Raw genomic sequence first — 21,507 nt, 5'->3', positions numbered from 1 at the left:
CCCTGAGCATTCCCGGCCCCCCGCCGTCCGGGCTCGGCCCTGCCAGCCAAGGACGGAGAAAGAGGGAGTCCCCCGTCCCGGCAGGGCGTTCTGCGAGCGGTTCCAGCGTCCAGCAAGGTCGGTGCTGAAGCAGGGCCGGGCGCGGGGAAGCTGGGCTCCCGAGGGTGGACCCCGAGCAGCCGCCCGTGGGCGGCAGGGACCCGGCCCGGCCGCTCGGCGCGCCAGGACTCCCCGGGGGTGCTCGGAGACCCCGCAGAGGAGGAGCGGGGAGGGCCGCGGGGCTCTCCCAGGCGGCGAGCTGTCCCGCAATTTGAAGACCAGAGAGGCAGCTGGTTCCTGGCCAGGACTCCTGATTTCTTCTCAGATGGAAACAGTTTCTCCAGGTGAACCTGCTGGAATTCTCAATGGAGTCTCACTTGGGGTTAGCCTCCTGGTACATTTAACCGAGGCCGCATTTATCCCCGTGAGAGGAGGAAGGTGCCCAATGGAGCGGGCCTCTCGGTTGCAGAACACGGTAAGCTGGAGACGAAGGGGACATTGCCTGGGCTGGGGTGGGTTGGGGACACAGATTTAATGGGACCTCCTCTCCCGGCCAAGATGGTGAAAGGAAGTTTGCCTTGGTCTTCCACTCTCGTTCACCCTCCCCAGGCCTTCTCTGCTTTATCTTTTCCCTGCCCCCACTCATAGGTTAAAAAGAAACATTCCCCTGGGTGGGTGGGTGGTGGAGAGACTCCCTTATGTTCTTATTTTCGGCGTGTTCAGGTTCTATGCTAGTGGCAGATGGCACAGTGCGACCTGAAATTTCCCATCGCCCCTCCTCTTCCACCTCTCCTCCCTTCTCCCTTGACTGAGTTCCCTGCTCCCCACTCTAGGAATGCAGCCTACTTTTCTTTCATCACCCTCCTTTCTAAGTTTCCTTTTCTCTCTTCAAAAATTTGAACCATAAGGCAGGGAGGGAGGCGGGAATGTTGTGACTCTGTAATGTAGTGCTGGGGTGATAGGGTGATGGGTTGATGGTTTATTCATCAAGCATTGTTGAGCACTCACTCTGCGCACTTCTTCCTGTATTCAATGACCAGACCATTTTCTCAAGAATAAACTGCCCCCCAACTTTTCCCTGGGCACCTCTCTGCTTTCCTCTAGGCTGCAGGAGTGGACCTCTGCAGGACCAGAAGCCTTAGAACATGAGGAAGAAGAGGGAGTGTCTTAGATCCAGGCTGGTTGGGTGCACTCACTATGTTTGTGGTATTGTTCTAAGAACTTTACAAGTATTCACTCATTTAAACCTCATAACACCCCCATGAAGTAATGACTACTATTATTTTTTACACTTGAGATAGGAACAGAAGATTTAAATAATTTGTTCATGATCACACAGCTATCAAGTGGGGGAGCTGCGATTGGAACTCAGAACATCAGACTCTGGACCACAACTCTTAATCTATTATATATCTGTGTCATTAGATATTCATCCATCTATCTGAGATGGATGAGTGAACAAGGCAACCAAAATCCTTGGAGTTTGTATTTTAGTTAAGGGAAACAGACAATATATTCAGCAGGTAGACTGGATTTTCAGGCAGTGGTAGATGCCACAAAGGAAAGAGAACAGAGTCTGTACTAGGGAGTGGCAGCCTGCACGTGGGGAGTGGAGAGGGACATTCTCTTTGTGGTGGGAACTTGCAGGCTGAGACCTTAAAGCACCGAAAAAAGGAAGTACAAATAGCTAGTGAACGTGTACTAGTTATTACCTTTAGTAATTATGGGAATGCAGATCGAAGTCACGTTGAGTATCCTTTTGCACCCATTTGGTTGGCCTCTAATTAAGAAGTTTGAAAATATCAAGTGGTTTAAGAGGATGAAGATCCACAGGACCTTCCAACGTTGCTGATGGGAATGTAAACCCACACAATGACTTTGGGAAACGTTTGGCATTGTGCCCTGATTTGAACATTTGTACACGTGTGATCCAGTTGTTCAACTCACTCCTAGATTTATATCTATTAAAAACTCTTGGATTTATTCAACAGGAGACATGTATATGAACATTCATAACAGTCTGGTTTTAATGAAAGTCTGGAGAGAACTCCAATGCCCATCACCAAGGAATAGGTAAACAGTGTAATATTTTCACAAAGAGGAATATTATACAGCAATCAAAATGAATTAACTCAGTGACACATAGCAATATGATTGCATACAAGCTATATAATATTAAGTGAAAATTGGCTGAAAGATTACATACAGCAAGACAATCTCATAATGTTGAAAATTAATGAAAAACCCTACCACTTAGGAATATATGTAAATGCATATACATAAATAGGAAATTTATATAAATAGGAAAGCAAGAGAATGAGACTCTGAGATTTGTACTTGTGGTTTCCTTAGATGGGGAGAAGCCAGGTGACCATATGGTTCCTTAGAGGTAAGTCAGTGGCAGGGTCTCACCTGAGTTTTGACTGGTAGGGCCAGGTCTGCTTATTACATTGTTAAAAATAACTCGTAAATAATGAAAGGTGACAGGCCACGCATGGAACTAATGAAAGAAATGATGAATTAAACATTAAGACGAACCAAAAGGAAAGAACAGCAGTAGTCACCTCAGTCTGGCAAAGGGAGGCTGATGTTTCTCAGATTGAGGAGGGTAGCCAGGGTCAGGGCTGGCCAGCAAATTGGAGAGGTGGTCTGGAACCAGATCTTGCAGAGCCTTGTAGGTCAAGCTAAAGATTGAAGGGTTTTAAGCAGAGAGTGAAATAAAATTGGATTTAAGGTTTTCAAAGGCTCCTCTGTGGCTCTGTGGAGAATAGACAATGGGAAGGGCACTTGAGAGGCCACTGCAGTAAGAAAGCGGAGGAGATGGTGGCCTGGGTGCAGCTGTGTTTCTGCATGTTACTTACCGCAGCGGGCACCAGCCTGGAGGTCAAGTGGAGGTCAAGATCTAGTTCTTGCCCCCTTGTCAGGAAATGTCCTGTCACAGGGCTTTGAAGGCCTGGAGGAAGGGCACCTTTTTGAGATTTGCGCTAAGGGCTGTGTGGGTCAGCAGCAGCCCAGGGGCAATCAGTGCCATGAGCAGGGACTTGAAGAGAAGTAGGTGGATTCGGGATACATGCTGAAGATAGAATGGACAGGGCCTATTGATGGATTAGAGATGGGTGTTAGGGAAAGAGAGGAGTCAAAAGTGACACTTGCATTTTTTTTTTTTTTTTTATTTGACTGTGAGGATACTGATGCTATTTACAGCGAATGAAAGAAAATTATATTTTAAGTATATTAATTTTGAAATTCTGTTAGACAGGTGTGGATGTCAGGGAGGGAGTTGGTTTGAGTGTGAACCTTGAAGGAGAATCTGGGGCAAGAGACTTAAGTGTGCAAAGTATAAGCCGGTAGATGGTATAGTCCAAATTCCTTCACTTAAATTGTCACTGGCAGATTGTGAATTCCCTGGGGGCAGAGGAATTTTGTTTTTTTAATCCTCAGAGGAGGGTAAAGTAGAATAGGTTATCCATAAATATTGGTTGAATAGATACCAGAAGGATGCATCAACAGTGGAGAGGTGGAGAAATCGAGGACCATGGAGGAAGTGTCCTAGATGACTGGACCCTACCGGTGTCCTAAAGTTGAGGCTGTGTCCTTTCCAGTTCCTCCTGAGGCTGAAGCAAGTCTAGTGGAGATGCCAGCCCTTTAGGAAGATGTGACCCAGGGTCTTGGAGCCACTGTTCTGTGTTGTACCCAGAGCCTATTCAGAGAAGCCCCAAATGGCACAGACTAGAGAGTGAGGGAGGAGAAGGCAACAGCACCCCACTCCAGTACTCTCGCCTGGAAAATCCCATGGACGGAGGAGCCTGGTAGGCTGCAGTCCATGGGGTCGTGAAGAGTTGGACACGACTGAGCGACTTCACTTTCACTTTTCACTTTCATGCATTGGAAAGGAAATGGCAACCCACTCCAGTGTTCTTGCCTGGAGAATCCCAGGGATGGGGGAGCCTCGTGGGCTGCCATCTATGGGGTCACACAGAGTCGGACACAAGTGAAGTGACTTAGCAGCAGCAGCAGCAGCAGAGAGTGAAGGAAAAGGATGGCCGGGAGAGCCCTGAGGGTCAGGGAGGCCAATGCTGGCACAGGTACTCAGCCAGGACCGCAGCAGAGCTTGTTGGGGCAGGGACAGGTGAAATCAGCAAGAGAGAGGACCCAGAGGCTGAACCAAAAGAAACGCAAGGGAGTTGTTACAAATGGAGCCATGGATTTGGGGTCAAGTCCAGTGTATGTTACAGGCGTATTGATAATCACCTTGGGGCTGGCCACAATCTTCTCATATGCCCCAGGTCCACAAGACCTCAAGCTGTGCTGTCCTCTGTGGCCTTCCGATCTCAGACACCCCATCCTATCATCCCGCGGGGCCTTCTGAGCAGCACTGGCCTGCACGATGCCCTCCAAAGCCAGGCTTGAGCTGACCTCCCTGACCTGTGCCTGCGAGGTTCTCCCGTGCCACCGTTTCACGCCTGCTGCCATTCTCATTCCCCAGCCACCACCCTTGCACATTGCAGCTCATGGCTCTTCAGTGACCTGTCTCCTTTCTTTTGGCGATGCCCTTGTGTCTATTCACTGGTGTATCGCTGCTGCAAGCACAGAGACTGGCTTAAGGGACAGTGCACGGGAATTGTGAAAAGAAGGAGGGAGGAGGAAGAATTCCTTTTTTTGTTTGGCTTTAAGATGATCAGGATGAGATCATCTCCTTTTCACTAAAGATAAACACACAAAGTCCTCTCTTTCCTTGGACAGCTGGATATAGTATTGCTTAAGAATGTAAAATTTGGAATAAAATCAACTGGAATTCATTTTGGGCTCTAACGCATATAGCTTGGGAGGTCAGTTCTCAGAGACTCAGTTTTTTTCATCTGTCAAATGCAGAAAATAACAAAACCTCCCTTACGTTGTCAGTGTGAGTTTTAAAGAAGGTAATGGTGTGAAGCTTCTAAGCACTGTGCCCGGCATAAAATAGGGACACTGTAAAGTTTAGGTATTGGGCTTCCCTGATAGCTCCCTTGGTAAAGAATCCACCTGCAATGCAGAAGACCCCAGTTCAGTTCCTGGGTTGGGAAAATCCACTGGAGAAGGGATAGGCTACCAACTCCAGTATTCTTGGGCTTCTCTGGTGGCTCAGCTGGTAAAGAGAATTCCATGGACTGTATAGTCCTTGGGGTCACAAAGAATTGGATACGACTGAGTGACTTTCACAGTTTAGATATTCTTATTTTCTAAGACGTCAGTGCCTCCTTTATTGACCAACTTCAAGGAAATGCTTGTAATTCTGAGAATCTAGGCTCCATATCCAGAGGCACCTGTGCTCTGGCAGTGAGGTAGTAGGCATTTTTGGCAAAGGAAACATTTCCTGGGCATGTGGGCATTTGCTGTCTCATTCCTCACATTACGCCATGTAGTATTCCACTGTACATAATTCTTGGCCAGCCAGGAGTCTGAATAACAGTGAGGATTCAGAATTTATTCATTCAGCATTTCAAAAACTGTGATTGAATGTCTTACTATGTAAATGGAGATACAGTGATGACTAAGACACAGCCCCTGCTTTCAAGGAAATCACAATCTAGTTAGGAAGGCAGACAAATAAACCGACAATGACAATTCACATATTTATAGGATTACTTCTGGTCCAGACCTCCACACCCCCACTTCTGCCAAGCGCTGGCAAGAATGGTGTGAACATAGTAATGTTACCGATCTGGGTCCTTGGACTCTTTAGTCAATAGAAATTGAGAAGAAGCCAGATGAGAATTTCAAGCAAGGCTTTATTGGGGTTCATGCTGCAGCACAAGGGAATGAAAGCAAGTAACAGGTGCCCTTGCATGCTCTCCAGGAGGATGGGCTGGTTCCTTAAATGGGGTGAGGGTAGGGCAGGTCCACGGGTTGGGCTGGCCGGCTGACTTCTGTGGCCTGCCCACACCTGTAATGGTGCTTTGTGCGGGCTGCATGCCCAGTATGCTGTTTTTGTTCCTTACACCTCAGGAATGGCAGTTGCTTTGTGGCGTTTGTACCTTACTGTTTGTGATTTTCTCTGACTGCAAAAGCCACAGTTATTTTTAGTCCCTTACAGTTTCTTTATATTCTGTTGCTATAGAAGCCCTTTGTCTAGATGCAAGCAGGTAAAGTGTCCAGGTCCCAGGTCCCAGACTGTCTTAGTAATAGTGATGGTATTTGCAAATATATTTACAATGTACAAATCAGGTTCGGGCTTCCCTGATAACTCAGTTGGTATAGATTCCATCCGCAATGCAGGAGACTCTCAGTTCAATTGCAAATATATTTACAATGTACAAATCAGGTTCGGGCTTCCCTGATAACTCAGTTGGTATAGACCCCATCCGCAATGCAGGAGACCCCAGTTCAATTCCCCAGAAGATCAACTGGAGAAGGGATGGGCTACTACTCCAGTGTTCTTGGGCTTCTCTGGTCTCTCAGCTGGTAAAGAATCTGCCTGCAATGAGGCAGACCTGGGTTAGATCCCTGGGTTGGGAAGATCCCCTGGAGAAGGGAAAGGTTACCCATTCCAGTATTCTTGCCTGGAAAATTCTGTGGACTGAATAGCCCATGGGGCTGCGAAGAGTCAGACATGACTGAGTGACTCACTTTCACAAATCAGGTTCACTTTGAATTCTTTCATTTGATTTTCGTAACAACTGTATAAGGTAGGTAGTGATTACTACTCATTTTATGAATGCAATCTAAGACTCCATTGAACAGTTGTGTTTACATAAGTCAGGCTGTCTTGGGCCATGATCTGTCCTTCCAGCCTCCCCCACTGTCCCCGTGCAGGGGTCTGTCGAGTTCAACACCCTTGTGAACTGGGGTTTAGTCATGATTCTGAGTTTTCCTCCTTGGTTTTGATGGGCAAGTTTAGCTTCCCTGTTGGGCCCTGTGCTCTCTATAGACTTACACTGATGACTGATCCCACTCAGTTAGCCCTGCGCCACTCTTCTGCTCTCTAGGACTCCGTCATGGTACTGGCCACTGGCCAAGAGGCAAAGCCCAGGGGAGGGTGGTAACAGCATCCCTAGAGAGGAACAGGCACTGTGTTCATTGACTGTGCTTTTGCAATGGGGAAGTGGAGGAAGTAACAGAAGAATCTTTTCATTTCCCAGTTCCACAGTGCTGTGATTCAGTCAGTTGTATTCCTGGATGTTTCTCCTAAAAAGGGAAAGAATATAGGAGTCACTTGAACCTCTTTAAAGATGGAATGACTTATTTACACTGTCTCAGAGATGTTTTCACTGCAGTTAGTAATTTATGAAATTCGTAGGAGTCTTCCGATACAGATTACATCATTGATTGAAATCTGCTTATGGTTATTTAGACAAATAATTTTATGTGTTTAGATTTACTTTGGGAAAGTAAATCTCACAGACTGGCCCTGTGACTGTAACATGGAAGAGTGAATTTGTTGCTGAGAAAATGCGTTTTTCAAATCTATTGTGTTTTTCATCTTTGTGAAAGATGTTATTCCGTGTTTTTGCTGCCCACAGAATGTGTGGGTGGGGCATCTCAGACACCTCCTGCCAGGCCTGCAGTGCAGCAAGAGGATGGTTTTGCCTGTAGCAGTTCAGAAATACTAAAGGAGCAATCTCCTCCCCAGATCTCTAACTGGGATAACTTGGATTAGATTATTTTATGGGGAGCTGGGGGAGTGGGGGGAATTGGTTAACTCGTCACTTTTTAAAAATTTAAATAATGATGTTTATAAAACACATGATAAATAAAAGCCATAATTTATCAAACGTGAGTTTTCAAAAGGGATTTTAAAATTCCATTTGCTTCACTGTATTGAGGATCAAGCTATATGTTAATTGACTGGTAAAGAAATACTACTAAAATTTCTGTTCTGTATTCAGGGAGGCTGGTCTGACTTTGTAAAAGGTCTGAACCACAGTGTGAGTGCTTTATGAAATAGCTTTGTTATACTTTCAGTTCATGCAGTAGTAGTACCAGCAGAGCGCTTTGGATGAGTTTCCTCACGTGAAGGTAAAATTCATATGGACTTGTTAAAATCAGTTGAATATAAACAGGTTAGTCCTTCAACAAATCTCCTTTCATTTCAAAGTGGTTAATATTTTAGGGTGTTAATTTGCTCAGCAGAACTTGTCATTGTTCCCAAATAACTTCAGTTCAAGATAATTCAACAGAATCTATTTTCTAAATTACTGAAACCTAAATGATTTTTACTGTAAATTCAAATTGAAAACCAAGCATCCAGTCCCAGATAAGGCTGGTTTTCTGCTTAACTTTAAGGGAAATATTTTTTTCCTTTCAGGTTGGAGAAAAAATTACCACCTGACTTGTAACGGACAGTTCTGATGTGTTCTAGAAGAGAAGAGCCTTGCCAACTCCAGACAGCTGTGCTCAGCACACCCCTCATTCCAGACCCCAACCTCTATTGTTAATATAAACAATTTTTATACAGCCCCTCAGATAAATGGCTGGTAAAAACTATGCCCAAAATGTGATTATCACGTATGTGTCTGAAGATACTGGCTGCCCTTGGTCAAGGCATCTCTGGTAAATTAGCATTGAATCTTTCTGGTTTGCTTTTTGTAATTTTACTGAAAAATAGAAATTGATCTTGCCTCATGTGGAATGGTAGAGATAAATGGAGATGAAAGCATGACAAGCCAGACCAATGCTTCTCAAATTCCTGTTTTTCAAAACACAGATTTCTAGGCCCTAATCTCAGATAACATCTGTTAGAATTTTCCCAGATCCCATTTCTCACAAGCTCGCAGGTGATGCAAAGGCTTGCAGGTTCATGGACCACACTTCAGGCAGCACTAACCCACATCATTAATTTCAAGGAAGCATAGGTGTTAACACTGGGAATGCACTTCAGAAGCAAAAGTCACAAGAACATGACTTGTCTTGCAGAGGGAGGGAAGGCAATGCTAGCGTGACCAGCTATTCAGTTGGCCCCGACTGTCTTGGTTTTAAAACTGAAAGTCTTAAACTTTCAGGCCAACTAGAAGACTGGTCATCTTCCAAGGCAGACTGGGCTGGTGTATCACAGCAGCTTTGTGGTACTTGGAAGTGATGGGTGTTTGGCTTAAATTTTAAACCCAGGAAAAGCCAAAGCATGCTGTGAATTGACACATAATCACATGCAACTAAGGACTGCCAGTCAGCATCTTCAGCTTTTCTAAATCTCTTACAGGTTGTAGTGGATTGGGTGTTTCTAAACTTGTGAGCACGTTGGTATCACCTGGGGAACTTAAACAAACAAACAGAAAAGAGCGGGATACCCGTGTTCTACCCTCGCCTGCGTTGTGAGTTAATCGGTTTGAGACGTGACCTGGGAGCCGCTGGGTTTGAAAGGTCCCCAGGTGATCCAACTGCGCGGGTGGCCATCACTGTGGTAGAGTCTCCAAGACGGCCGCCGGCGACACGCCTCCCTTCTGCTCTCTTCCTGGTTGACAGGAGGCAGGTCAGTTTTCCGTTCTTTGACTTGCTTTGAACAATGAAATTTAATGACAGTGAAGTCTGGGGCTTGTAGCCTGGTGGCATTGGTTTCCTCTCTCTTGGAAGCCAGCCTCCTCGTGAGAGAGGTCTGACTGTCCTGAATTTGCTGTGAATCCAGCTTGCCTTGGGGAGCGCAAGCCGCTGCGTGAAGGAGCTGGGCACACATAATTGAGAGGAGCTTTCTTGGACCTTCTAGTCTGGTCCAGCTAACAGCTAAATTTGGCCACCTGAGTGACCCCAGTTGGTGTCACCGGAATTTTGGAACCATGCTGGCAAGCCCCCCTCATCTTTGCCTTAAGTTATTTCATTTTGGGCGATTGGTTTTGGAATAATATATAGCTGAAACGCAAGTGTATTTCTTGTACTTATTGGTAATAATAATGCAAAGGAGGCATTTTGGAAGGTTCTGTGTGAATGAGGAACAACTTATTTGTCATCCCGATCAAAGTATGATGCAAACTGAAGCCATATTGCTGAATATTTGAAGGGGAGATAAAAATTACTATGTTAATAAAATTATTAGTGATAGTGACAAAGATTTCACTTTTGTTATGTTCAACCACGCCTTCTCTTAGGTTTTCTGAAAAGCAGTCCAAGGCAGTGCTTAGAGCGCTATCACTTGTTTTGGGCTGTGCAGCCCAGAGAATGAGGGTGATGAGGCACAAGAGCGCGTGATGTGATTCTGTGTAATGCTATGTATTGCCACACCAGCTGCGTTTTAAAAACAGGGAGCTGTGCTAAGACAGACTGTGTCACTCTGCACTGTCTCAGTGTTTGGGCTTCCCTGGAAGCATTGCAGAAAGGAACAAAACCTTGGTGTAGTGCACGGAAGAGAAAAAGAAAGAGGAACTTAGCTTCCCGGCTCCTTCTAATTTCATTCCTCACTGATGAAATTTTACTCCCCAGGAAGTTAATTCTCTGTATTCCTGCCTCTCTGTGGCTGCTCAGGAATCTGGGCACCATGTCACACAGTACATTATTTTTCCTAGGTCTGAAAGCAGAGGTGCCCTGCTTGTATGTGGTTGAGATGCTCGCCGAGAGAGAGAGAGAGAGAGGAGGAAGGGGTTGAGGGAATTTGAGAAGGTGCATGATGTTTTTCTGTATTTTTCGTTTGTTTGCTGGCTTTTACTAAAACATACTCTGAGGTATCTGACTTTGATACTGTTTTTGCAAATTACAAAATATAATCTGTTTTTGAAAATTATGGGCTTCCCTTGTGACTCAGTGGTAAAGAATCCGCTTGCAGTGTGGGAGGCCTGGGTTCGATCCCTGGGTTGGGAAGATCCCCTGGAGAAGGGAAAAGCTACCCACTCCAGTATTCTGGCCTGGAGAATTTCATGGACTGTACAGTCCATGGGGTTGCAAAGAGTTGGACAGGACTGAGCGACTTTCACTTCACGTCACACTTGCAAATTACATTCTGAGGCTGAAATGATCCATTAATATCGATTGTCATCCTGATTTTAGCCATGTGCTCAGTATCAACTCCAATATAAATACAATATTAGTCTTGACTGCTCTTCCCTTTCAATAATCTTACCCTGGACATTTGCAAAAGTGAACTCCAAGAATTTTGTTTTTATTTTACTGTTAGGCAGAGCCCAGTCTTTTCTCATATAGAATGGAGTGTGCATGCTTTCTAACCTTGAGAGAAGCAGGACACCAATGAGCTCTCACTTCTGGACACCTATACTTTTTGATAAGCTGTTAGCTCTTTTTCTAGTCAAGTCTTTTTTGCAACAGGGAAACAGATGAGGAGAAAAAACATGCCATGTTTAGTTATTTCATGAAGCTAGTAGTTCCTGAACATCGAGGGCTTTATGTAACTGATAGCACTGTAATTTGCAACCCAGTCCCACCCTAGTTGAAGGAGCCATTATGTAAGAGAATCAGAAGCCTGTAGAACAGATTGAAGGATTTATTGTCAGTGTAGGATTGGGGTGGGGGGATTGTTTTCACAGTTTCTCTTCAGTTTGCTGCTGATTTTTTCCTTTCAGTTGTCTTTAGGTATGTAAGTAGTGAAGATCATCTAACTTCAAAAAGGTAGGCAAACGAATCTTGTCTGTAATGAAAGTCTGTGAAGTTAATCTGGCCATTGCTTTTCCTGTAGACAGGTAATCTTCCCTCCTATTTCCCGTGACTGAGGTGATTGATTGACTAGATCTGGTTATCAATTTTTCTTCTTTACTTGGGGCACAGAGAGGTGGACTTCCTCTCATTTTTATAGAAATATTTCTAAGTACTGAGCATGGAAGACTCATGTGCCATCAATCATGTTATAGAAATGTAGAACATCTCATGCCTTTGTTCCCTCCTCCGTTGCAAATTCCTAAGCCTATGGTATCATTGTTTTCCAGTGACAATTCCTAGGTTCACCTTATTCACAAATGAAGGACATTTGGCATGCATTTAATGTCCAGATAGTCTATGCTTCCTATGAGGATGGATTTTCCAAATGTTCCCCTCAGCAAGTGGTAGATCTTTGGACTTAATTTTTTCTCTTGAATGGAAGGTATACTCTGTCTGTGGACACACAGAGGTCTCGTTTTATTTAAGACTCTTGAGTGAGTGAAAGATGTCAGTTCAAACTGGCTCAAATAAAAAATAATTTCTCGGTTCACATAAGACAAAGGGTGTGGATAGGACCAACCACATCCAGGAGTCAAGCAACAGTATTGTAAAGAACTCTCCTTTTTTCACTTTTTCTAATTTTATCACTAACTCTTGATTCTTTGTGTGTGTGTACGATGCCATGGTGGCTTCATGCCATGCACCAACAGATCTAAGCTTTACTTCTATAAAGTTTAGTTTTGTTTAACACAAATTTTAAGATTGAGTTTAAAAGAATAAGTCATGTTCAAATTTGGGAGGAATTTGAGAATGTAAGAGGTGATTTCCCAGGGAAATTCAAGATGCTGTACCAGAAAAATGGAAAAGTATGCCATTCTAGCAAAAAGGAAAACAAAACAAAACAGTCAGTTCTTTAGGAAAGGGACCCACTACCTCCTAGATGCGAGACTTTAGCTTTGAGAACTTGTTTGCCACATTTTGTCAATTATCTGAAAGTGGACCCAAGTTTCAGGAGTAGACTCACATTAACTGAGCCCAGAGAGACCGTATTCTCCTGTAAGCTTACTGAACCCTCTTGACAGTCTTTATTCTAATAGGATATAAATGATCAGATTTCTGCTTAATAAAGTGTGAACAGTTTGGTTTTGATTACCCATCATAGTGTTCAGTTTAAAGTATTTTTAGATTCACTTTAATTATAAAATTTTGGTTAGAAAGTAATAATGTAGAAAATTGGGAATGAATGGAAATATATAATTCATTTAGTTAAAATCAGCTGTAATTTGACGACTTTTTCTTGTCTTTCTATGTGTGGTTGTCTATATCCTATTCCTTCCATACGGGAGTCTGAGTATATTGTATGTAACAGTTGATTCTTGCTTTATTTACTGCAATTTAATTTGAAAGCATCTTTCCATATCATTTCTCTTCACTTTGTAATTGTTGTTCAGTCACTAGGTTGTGTCCTGACTCTTGTGACCCCCATGCACTTACATAATATTAATGGCTGTTCTCAAAATTTTCATTCACTTATTTTATAGACAGAATTTTATTCTCACAGATCTTTAATTGTATATTGTGTGTAGTTTTTACAAATGTAAAAGAATGAGATGTGTTTTACTTTAAATGGATAGAATCACATTTATTTTACAAACAAAAGGTAACTCCTTCTAGGAGGGAGATTTTTAGATACATTCTTAGGAAATATTATAACCAAGTCACAGAGAACATGGTTGGATGGTTAATTATCATAATATTGTTAAATACATTTAGCCTCCTATTATTGAAATTGTTTATAAGTTTAATCGGAAAAACTTTTACATGAAATATTCTAATGAATGTATTGCGTATAACAAATGTACTTAGCCTCAGGGACAATCATCCTTGAAAGATAGCTATAAACTACATCTCTGAACATTACTTGCAAGATTTTATCGTTTTTAGAAGACAGACTTGTGCAGAAACTCAACTTTTGCTTTTAAGATAGAGAAGAAATATGGATTTAACAGAAAATTTATGATCACAGAAAAATGTTATGACTACCTGTGGTCTGCAGTCATACCGGACTCTACTGATCCACTGTTCCAGGTCAGCCTAGCCCTGCAGGCACCCTGGGCCACAGATTTGCAACCAGAACTGACCAAGTGTTTATTTACCCTGTTTCCATGGGTGAACGCTCAAGGAGCTGTCGCTTCTGCTGTTTTACATTCCAGCCGCCCGCTGCACACCCCCATACAGGATACACTGACAAGAGAGATTTCAGAGACTGTGCCTTGCTCTGGGATGCTGGAGGGGCTGGTGACAATCCAGAGGAGTAGAGAGGAATTTAATATGTTATGAAATGGACCTTGACCAAAGAGAGAGAGGAGAGGAGCCTGTGGATAAACTGCTTGCCTTTTTAAAATTTAAACAGGAAGAAAACCCAACTTTATTCATATGCATATGAGAGTTCACAAAAAAGTAGCTAGTAAATGGCTTAACTTAGAAGCTTTTGTTATTAATGTCACAAAGGAAAAGAAAAGGGGAGAAGTTTCTTTAGGATGAAGAAATTGATTTCTAAGGCAATAAACAGGAGATAGAATAGCTTGTGATAACCACTGCTTATGGTTATCATCAGTGGTATTTTCCTTCTTTTTCAAGGCTATAAAGACTCTCTCAGACCAGACAATCCTTCTCTTACCTGCAGACCATTCATTCTAAGATGCAGGAGTCTGTCCTCGTGTGGAGGCGGGCGGAGGCCTGCACAGCCTGCATGTCCAGAGCGGAGCCACTGCGGCCCCGTGACTTCCTCCCTCGTGGTTACTGTCCTTCTCCTGCCCGACTCTCCCGTCCTCAAGAGTACAGCCCACTGCCTCCACCCCCACCAGGAAAATTTGCACGCAGTCTGTTGTCTCTCATCTTTTTATGGAAATACATAGACAAGTAATTTCCTTCTCGAAAGCACTTTTGCCAATACTTCCTCTCCAGTTTTTAAATACTGTTGAAGATGAAAACCTTCAACTATAGATTACCAGGACTTTTAAACCATTTAGTAGGATTCATGGTAATACTTTTTTTTTTTTTTTTTTTTGCTCATAGGATTCTGAGGCCAGCCTTATTTTCCTTTTCTCTAAGTTCTTTTGGGTCTCCACAATGACTATTTATATCACCATCCGTAAAAAATTTTCACTTATGGGATGAAAATCTCAAAATCACTGCACATTGTTTTGGACCACAAAGCCTGATTCCCCATTCCTGCCTCTCGAGGTCGTAAATTGTCTTTTGGGTTAGCCCTGAGTGACATTGGCTTCTCAGGTGCACACCATCATGGATGCTAATCCCGTCACGTTGTCACTCCCGCGTCAGTTAATCTCAGCTGAGGGTCAGAGACACAGCAAAGAGTGCAGGTGATCATGGGTGTGTGTGCTCACTTCAGCAGCACATATACTAAAATTGGAACGATCCTGGGTATGCCACAGAGGTGTCAGTAAGAGAAAGTTTTATAGAGTTATAACTAGATTTATTGAAAGCTTGATTTGTTGAGAGTATGAATGCATCCAACTTTACCCATATTTTTATTTCTGAGTGAATTCTAGAGAGGAACCTCAAACATTTTACCCAGATGCCTTTTATTTTCACTGTGTTGCTGATGATTTTGGGGAACAATGTCAAACTAGGTACCTCTTTCTAGGTTCTTAATCTGCATATTTACTTTTATCTCTGCTTTCCTCTGATAGTTCAGGCTGTCATTCATTATCTCAACCTTGTTGCTGTTCAGTCACTCAGTCGTGTCCAACTCTCTGTGACCCCATGGACTGCAGCACGCCAGGCTTCCCTGTCCTTCACCATCTCCTGGAGCTTGTTCATACCCATGTCCATTGAGTCAATAATGCCATCCAGCTATCTCGTCCTTGTTGTCCCCTTCTTCTACCCTCAATCTTTCCCAGCATCAGGGTCTTTTCCATTGAGTGGGTTCTTCACATTAGGTGGCCAAAGAATTGGAGCTTCAGCATTAGTCCCTCCAGTGAATATTCAGGATTGATTTCCTTTAGGATTGACTGGTTTGATCTCCTTGCAATCCAAGAGACTCTCAAGAGTCGTCTCCAACATCACAATTGAAAAGCATCAATTCTTTGGTGCTCAACCTTCTTTATGGTCCAACTCTCACACCCATACATGACTACTGGATTCTCAACCTTCAGTTCAGTTCAGTTCAGTCGCTTAGTCGTGTCGGACTCTTTGCAACTCCATGTATTGCAGCACACCAGGCCTCCCTGTCTATCACCAACTCCCAGAGTTTACCTAAACTCATGTCCATTGAGTTGGTGATGCCATCCAGCCATCTCATCCCCTTCTCCTCCTGCCCCCAATCCCTTCCAGCATCAGGGTCTTTTCCAATGAGTCAACTGTTTGCATGAGGTGGCCAAAGTATTAGAGTTTCAGCTTCAGCATCAGTCCTTCAATGAACACCCAGGATTGACCTCCTTTAGGATGGACTGGTTGGATCTCCTTGCTGTCCATGGGACTCTCAAGAGTCTTGTCCAACACCACAGTTCAAAAGCATCAATTCTTCAGTGCTCAGCTTTCTTCACAGTCCAACTCTCACATCCATACATGACCACTGGAAAAACCATAGCCTTGATTAGACGGAGCTTTGTTCTCAACCTTAGACTCTAGCTATTATTTCCTTACTAGTCTTCCTACCAGTCTCACCAACTTTCCATCTCTGGGGCATCATGCCATCACGACCTCTTTTGGAATGGAATCTGTTCATGTACTTTTCTGTTTCAACCTTTCAGATGTTCCCTTCGCTTCTGTCCTAACTCACCAGCAGGGCATATGAGGCTCTCACGCGTTCACTTCTGCTACTCTCTAGCCTTCTCTTTCACTGCTCAACTAGAAAGATTTTCATGTTTCTGCTGCACTTCATTGCTTATTATTTACCCAATGAGCTCTGCTTTTACCTATACTGTTCTTTCTCTCCTGTTTTCCTCTTTTCCGTAATGCCCACTCTTCCTTCAAGAGCTAGTCTCAGCATCTTCTCAGAGGAGTTTTTTTGGACTGCTTCTTAAAGGGGCCAGTTAGCACATTAAGTGAGAGTTAGCTTGATGAATTGCCATACACCAGGAACCAGCACTTGTTTTGGCATGTCCTGAAACTGGTATTTTGCCAGTGTCTTCAGCAATGGACAGTATCCTCAGAACTGGTGCTGACTAATCAAACTCAGGAAGACAAAGCTGTGAGCTCTGGTGGTAATTTGTTAATTTTATTTGTCAGCTATAACTTCAGTGGAGTGTGATGCTACATGTATGTGTCCCTTGTAACTACAGCTGAGTGTGATGCTACATGTATGTGTCCCTTATAACTACAGCTGAGTGTGATGCTACATGTATGTGTCCCTTATAACTACAGCTGCATGTGATGCTACATGTATGTGTCCCTGAGTTAGACAGACCGGGGTTCATGGTTACTAGTGTGTGACATTGGGCAGGGCACCAGACCTCTCTAAATGTTAGTGTATTTGCATGTAGGATTGTGGAAATTATACTTTACATTTCTGAGAAGTGTGAAGAATTAATGCCCTTTTCTAAATTCTAGTCATTCATGAAGAAGTTAATGAGATTTTCCAAGTTCAAAAACTCCGTCAAGGGTAGACGCAGGTTTGGAACTCAATTAGTATGGCTCAAATCCACATGCATCACCACCTGTCCTAAATAGTTTTCTTAACTACTTCTTTTAACATTAGCTTCGTGCAAAGTAATGAATTTTTTTTTGAAATCATAAATTTTGATTCACTAGCCAGATACGTGTCTTAAAGCATGTGTGTATTATACATGTTATGTATGTAAAGATAGTGTATGGAGACAGTAACATGGAATCATACATTACCATATGTAAAGCACATGGCCAATGGGCTTTGCTGTGGGACTCAGGGAACCTAAACCAGGGCTCTGTAACCACCTAGAGGGGTGGGATGGGAGGGAGGTGGGAGGAGGTTCAAGAGGGAGGGGACACAGGTACACCTATGGCTGATTTCATATTGATGATTGGCAGAAACCAATACAATAGTGTAAAGCAATGATCCTTTTTTAAAAATAAATAAATTTTAAAAATTAAAAAAGATAGTTGGTTACAAAAAATAGTATCTACTCTAACTTGTTTAATCAGGAATAATTTTTATTAAAGCATGTTAGGTAGCTCCCAGTGTTTCTGGAAGGCCAGGAGAATCAGCCTGGGGGATAATAATGCAGGGTTATTGGTACTAAGAAGCACACAGCCAAGAGACATGCCCCAAACCACCAAGAAGTACTATTTGGCAGAAGCACCATTGTTCCATTACAGCTGTCCCAGAAGTATCTTCACCACCCTCAATCTTATGAGGAAATCTGAACTCCCACTTTGAGCTAAAAAAAAAAAAAAAATAATAACATTGTTCATTCCCACAGTGAAATTTTGTGAAGGTTTGTCTGAAAAAACTTAGGTCACATGCTTGCATCAGGATTGCAGGAGATTACAAGAAATGATTTTTAGTTCTCTGACCTCTAGGAGACTGAAATAGGGGTTAGGTCAAAATGCACTGTCTCAATGCTATGAAACAAGTATACTATCAAGGGTGAAACAGATCACCAGCCCAGCTTGGACGCATGAGACAAGTGCTCAGGGCTGGTGCACTGGGAAGACCCAGAGGGATGGGATGGGGAGGGAGGTGGGAGGGGGGATCGGGATGGGGAACACATGTAAATCCATGGCTGATTCATGTCAATGTATGGCAAAAACCACTACAATATTGTAAAGTAATTAGCCTCCAACTAATAAAAATAAACGGAAAAAAAATGCACTGTCTGCCACAGTAAAAAAAAAAACAACAACAAACTTCATTGGTTTAGCACCTAAAATCTTTATAGACAGAGAGTATATGTATTGCATTTGGAAAGAAAAATGTTTCCGTGGTGTGGGGTACGCACAGCTCTGAGTAAGTGGTGATGTGGATGTCACTGTGGCTCCTCTGTCGGCGTTCCAGGCTCTGCTCTGAGAGGCACCAGCACACAGCCCAGGTTCTCCTTAGTACATTCACGCCCGTAAGTGATAGTACGTGAGATGGGATGATGTCTTCAGGAAGCACATGGACTTTGGAGCCCAAGTGCGTGGGCTCCAGTCCTGAGTCTCTCATCGCCTGGCTCCTTGAGCTCGAACCATTCACTTCTCGGTTTACTTGTCTGTATCATGGAGGTGATGATACATTAAGTAGCAGCAAAGACAAATAAGTTGGTATTTTCAAAGTGTTTAAAACAGTGCTTAAAAATAAGAGGTTTATAAAAGCGTTTTTAGATAAATTACATGCTGCTAATAATGCCTGTTTTCAGATCATTAGAGCAATCTGAATCCTCTTCCTGTGATCGTATATGCAGATGATGCATAGTGACCATTGCTCAGTCACAGTAATTTTTCTCTGGTCACTCATGAGAGGGAGGCAACTTTTGTTATAGTTTATATGCATTGGCCCTCTGATATACAATTTTAAAAATAGGAAATCAAAATGACCTTACTGGAATATTCTCATCAGTTGTGTCCCCAGAGGGTTAGTCTGAGGACTACATCGTTCTCTCTGCTGAAGACCCGGGATAAGTGTGTGGATTATCTTTAACTGGCTTGATCACGGTGACCATCATTCATTTTCAAAATGTGTTTACTTTTGAGTTACTTGTCATCTGCATACTCTCTTGATACATTCACTCTCCCCCTATAAATCTTCATTGCAGACTTTATCCTGCTTGTTCAACTAGCATAGACGTCATTGATGGCTCCTCATTAATATTACTGCTGTTATAACTTACTCTTACAATAACCTGTTTTTAGAACCTGATTCAGTGTGGATTTAAAAGAGCCTTACTATTTCCAGTTCAACAAAGCTGATAACACTCCAAATCTAAAGCTTCTGCCCACCCTTACCTTTCCGTCACCACTGTCTCTCCTATAGAAAATAGACATGTGTCAGCTGAACATCACATATAAGACTCTTCACTCCTTATATTTGTCTTTGAGATCCCTTGAGCTAAGGTCTATTCAGCATTGTGTTCCTATTTTCTGGCACAGTGCCTGACCCACAGTAGATGTTCAATAACTTTTTATAACTAGGATCTTGATAACTAGTACCAGGATCTTTATAACTAGTACATACAGATAAAGCTATTTCAGTATAAAAGGAAAACATTATTGAGTATTCACTTCAGTGATGGCAAATAAGCTACAATTAATACTTGCCTCAGTAAATAGTAAATCAGACAAATTAGTTCTTCCCTTTGTACAGTATAATGTAGGATTTTGTTTGAATACATTCTGGCGGTAGGAGGGAATTGTTTTTCTTTCAAGTTTCTCAAGATGGCATTTTAAGGATAATACCATCAACTTTCAAAATTTTGCCTGGATTTTATTAGGATTCCTGCTTACTGTCCATATATTGTTCTTTGAGGAAAGTGTATGTATTTAAAAACATAAGTGATTTTTCCTCAGTGATTTCCTCAGTTTTCTGTGGGGATCTAAGGAAGGAGTTTTTATTGAGCTTTAACTGACATAGAACATTTTGTTGGTTTCAGGTGTACATCATAATGATTTGATATTTGTTTACACATAGCGAAATGATCACCATGGTGAGCCTGGTTAACATGGGTCACCTCACAGTGACAATTTTTTTCTTGTGATAAATAAAAACTTTCACTCTCTTATCAACTTCCAAGTATCCAATGAAGCATTACTAACTTTAATCATCATGCTGTGCATTTTATCCCATGACCTATTTATTTAATGGGAAGTTTGTACCTTTTATCCTCTTCATCTGTTTCACCCACCACACCTCATGCCCCTGGAAGCCACCAATCTGTTCTTGCTTCTGTGAACTTGGTGTTTGTTTTTAACTTTTTTTTTTTTTTTTTAGATTTTATATAAGTGAGAGCATATCCTGTTTGTCTTTCTCTGATCTGCTTCACTGAGCATAATGCCCTGAAAGTCCGTTAGTGTTGTCACAAATGGCAAGATTTCATTCTTTTTTTTATGGCTGAATAATACTCCACTGTGCATTTTCTCTATCCATGCATCCATTGATGGACACTTACGTTGTGCTTATGTCTCACCTATTGTACATCATGCTTCAGTGAGCGTGGGGCTGCCCGTATCTTTTCACAGTAGTGTTGTCATTTCCTCCTGATAAATATCCAGAAGTGGAATTGCTATATCATATAGCAGTTATGTTTTTAACTTTTTGGGGAACATCTACACTATTTTCCATAGAGGTTGCATCAATTTAGATTTCCACCAACAGTACACAGGGTTCCCTTTTCTCCATATTCTCACCAGTACTTGGCTATTTGTTGTCTTTTTGATAGTAGCCATTCTGGCAGGTGTGAGGTGATGTGTTATTTTGTTTTTGATTTGCATTTCCCTGATGGTTAGTGATGCTTTGCATCTTTTCATGTACCCGTTGGCTGTCTTTATGTCTTCCTTGGAAAATGTAGGAACTTTAAACTAATTAGCAAAGCTAAGTAAAACTGATGTGCTCTGGGCTTCTGAGTGATGGGACCTGTCTTGAGACCAGGCATCTCTTTCTGTATTATCTAAAATTTCATCAACAGAGTTAATCTCTCATGAATTTTAAAGGCTGTGGTATATGAGAGAGAGAGAGAAGGAAAGGGAGGATGTTTAAGGTAACCTGTTAAAAATGAAAACTTCCACAAGGAGACAAATAAGTTATAGTTAAAATAGCAACAAAAATCTCTACAATTTATATAGATAAAATAGAGAGGAGAACATCAAGAAGAACATTTGAAAGCATAAATAGGTCAGGGGCCAGAAGTGGGCTCTGCTTGTTTTAAATTTGCTTTAAATTTGAACCAGCCTTTGTGGGTTTTTCAGCAAAAGTATTGGGGGCAGTGACACTGGCCCATG

At 42.5% G+C, this 21,507-nt stretch overlaps 1 protein-coding gene across 1 annotated transcript in view; it reads left to right on the top strand.

Moving 5' to 3' along the window:
• Positions 1-277: 277 nt before the first annotated feature.
• Positions 278-21,507, top strand: part of KCNN2 (potassium calcium-activated channel subfamily N member 2) — a 482,890-nt gene continuing 461,660 nt past the window's right edge. Inside the window, exon 1 of the mRNA XM_061158525.1 lies at positions 278-514. The gene's annotated coding sequence lies outside the window, so the exon portion shown is untranslated. The remainder of the gene's footprint in view (positions 515-21,507) is intronic.

The sequence above is a fragment of the Dama dama genome, chromosome 12 (genome assembly GCF_033118175.1).
Source record: "Dama dama isolate Ldn47 chromosome 12, ASM3311817v1, whole genome shotgun sequence".
Classification (NCBI taxonomy): domain Eukaryota; kingdom Metazoa; phylum Chordata; class Mammalia; order Artiodactyla; family Cervidae; genus Dama; species Dama dama.
This window is presented reverse-complemented; position numbering and strand designations above follow the sequence as displayed.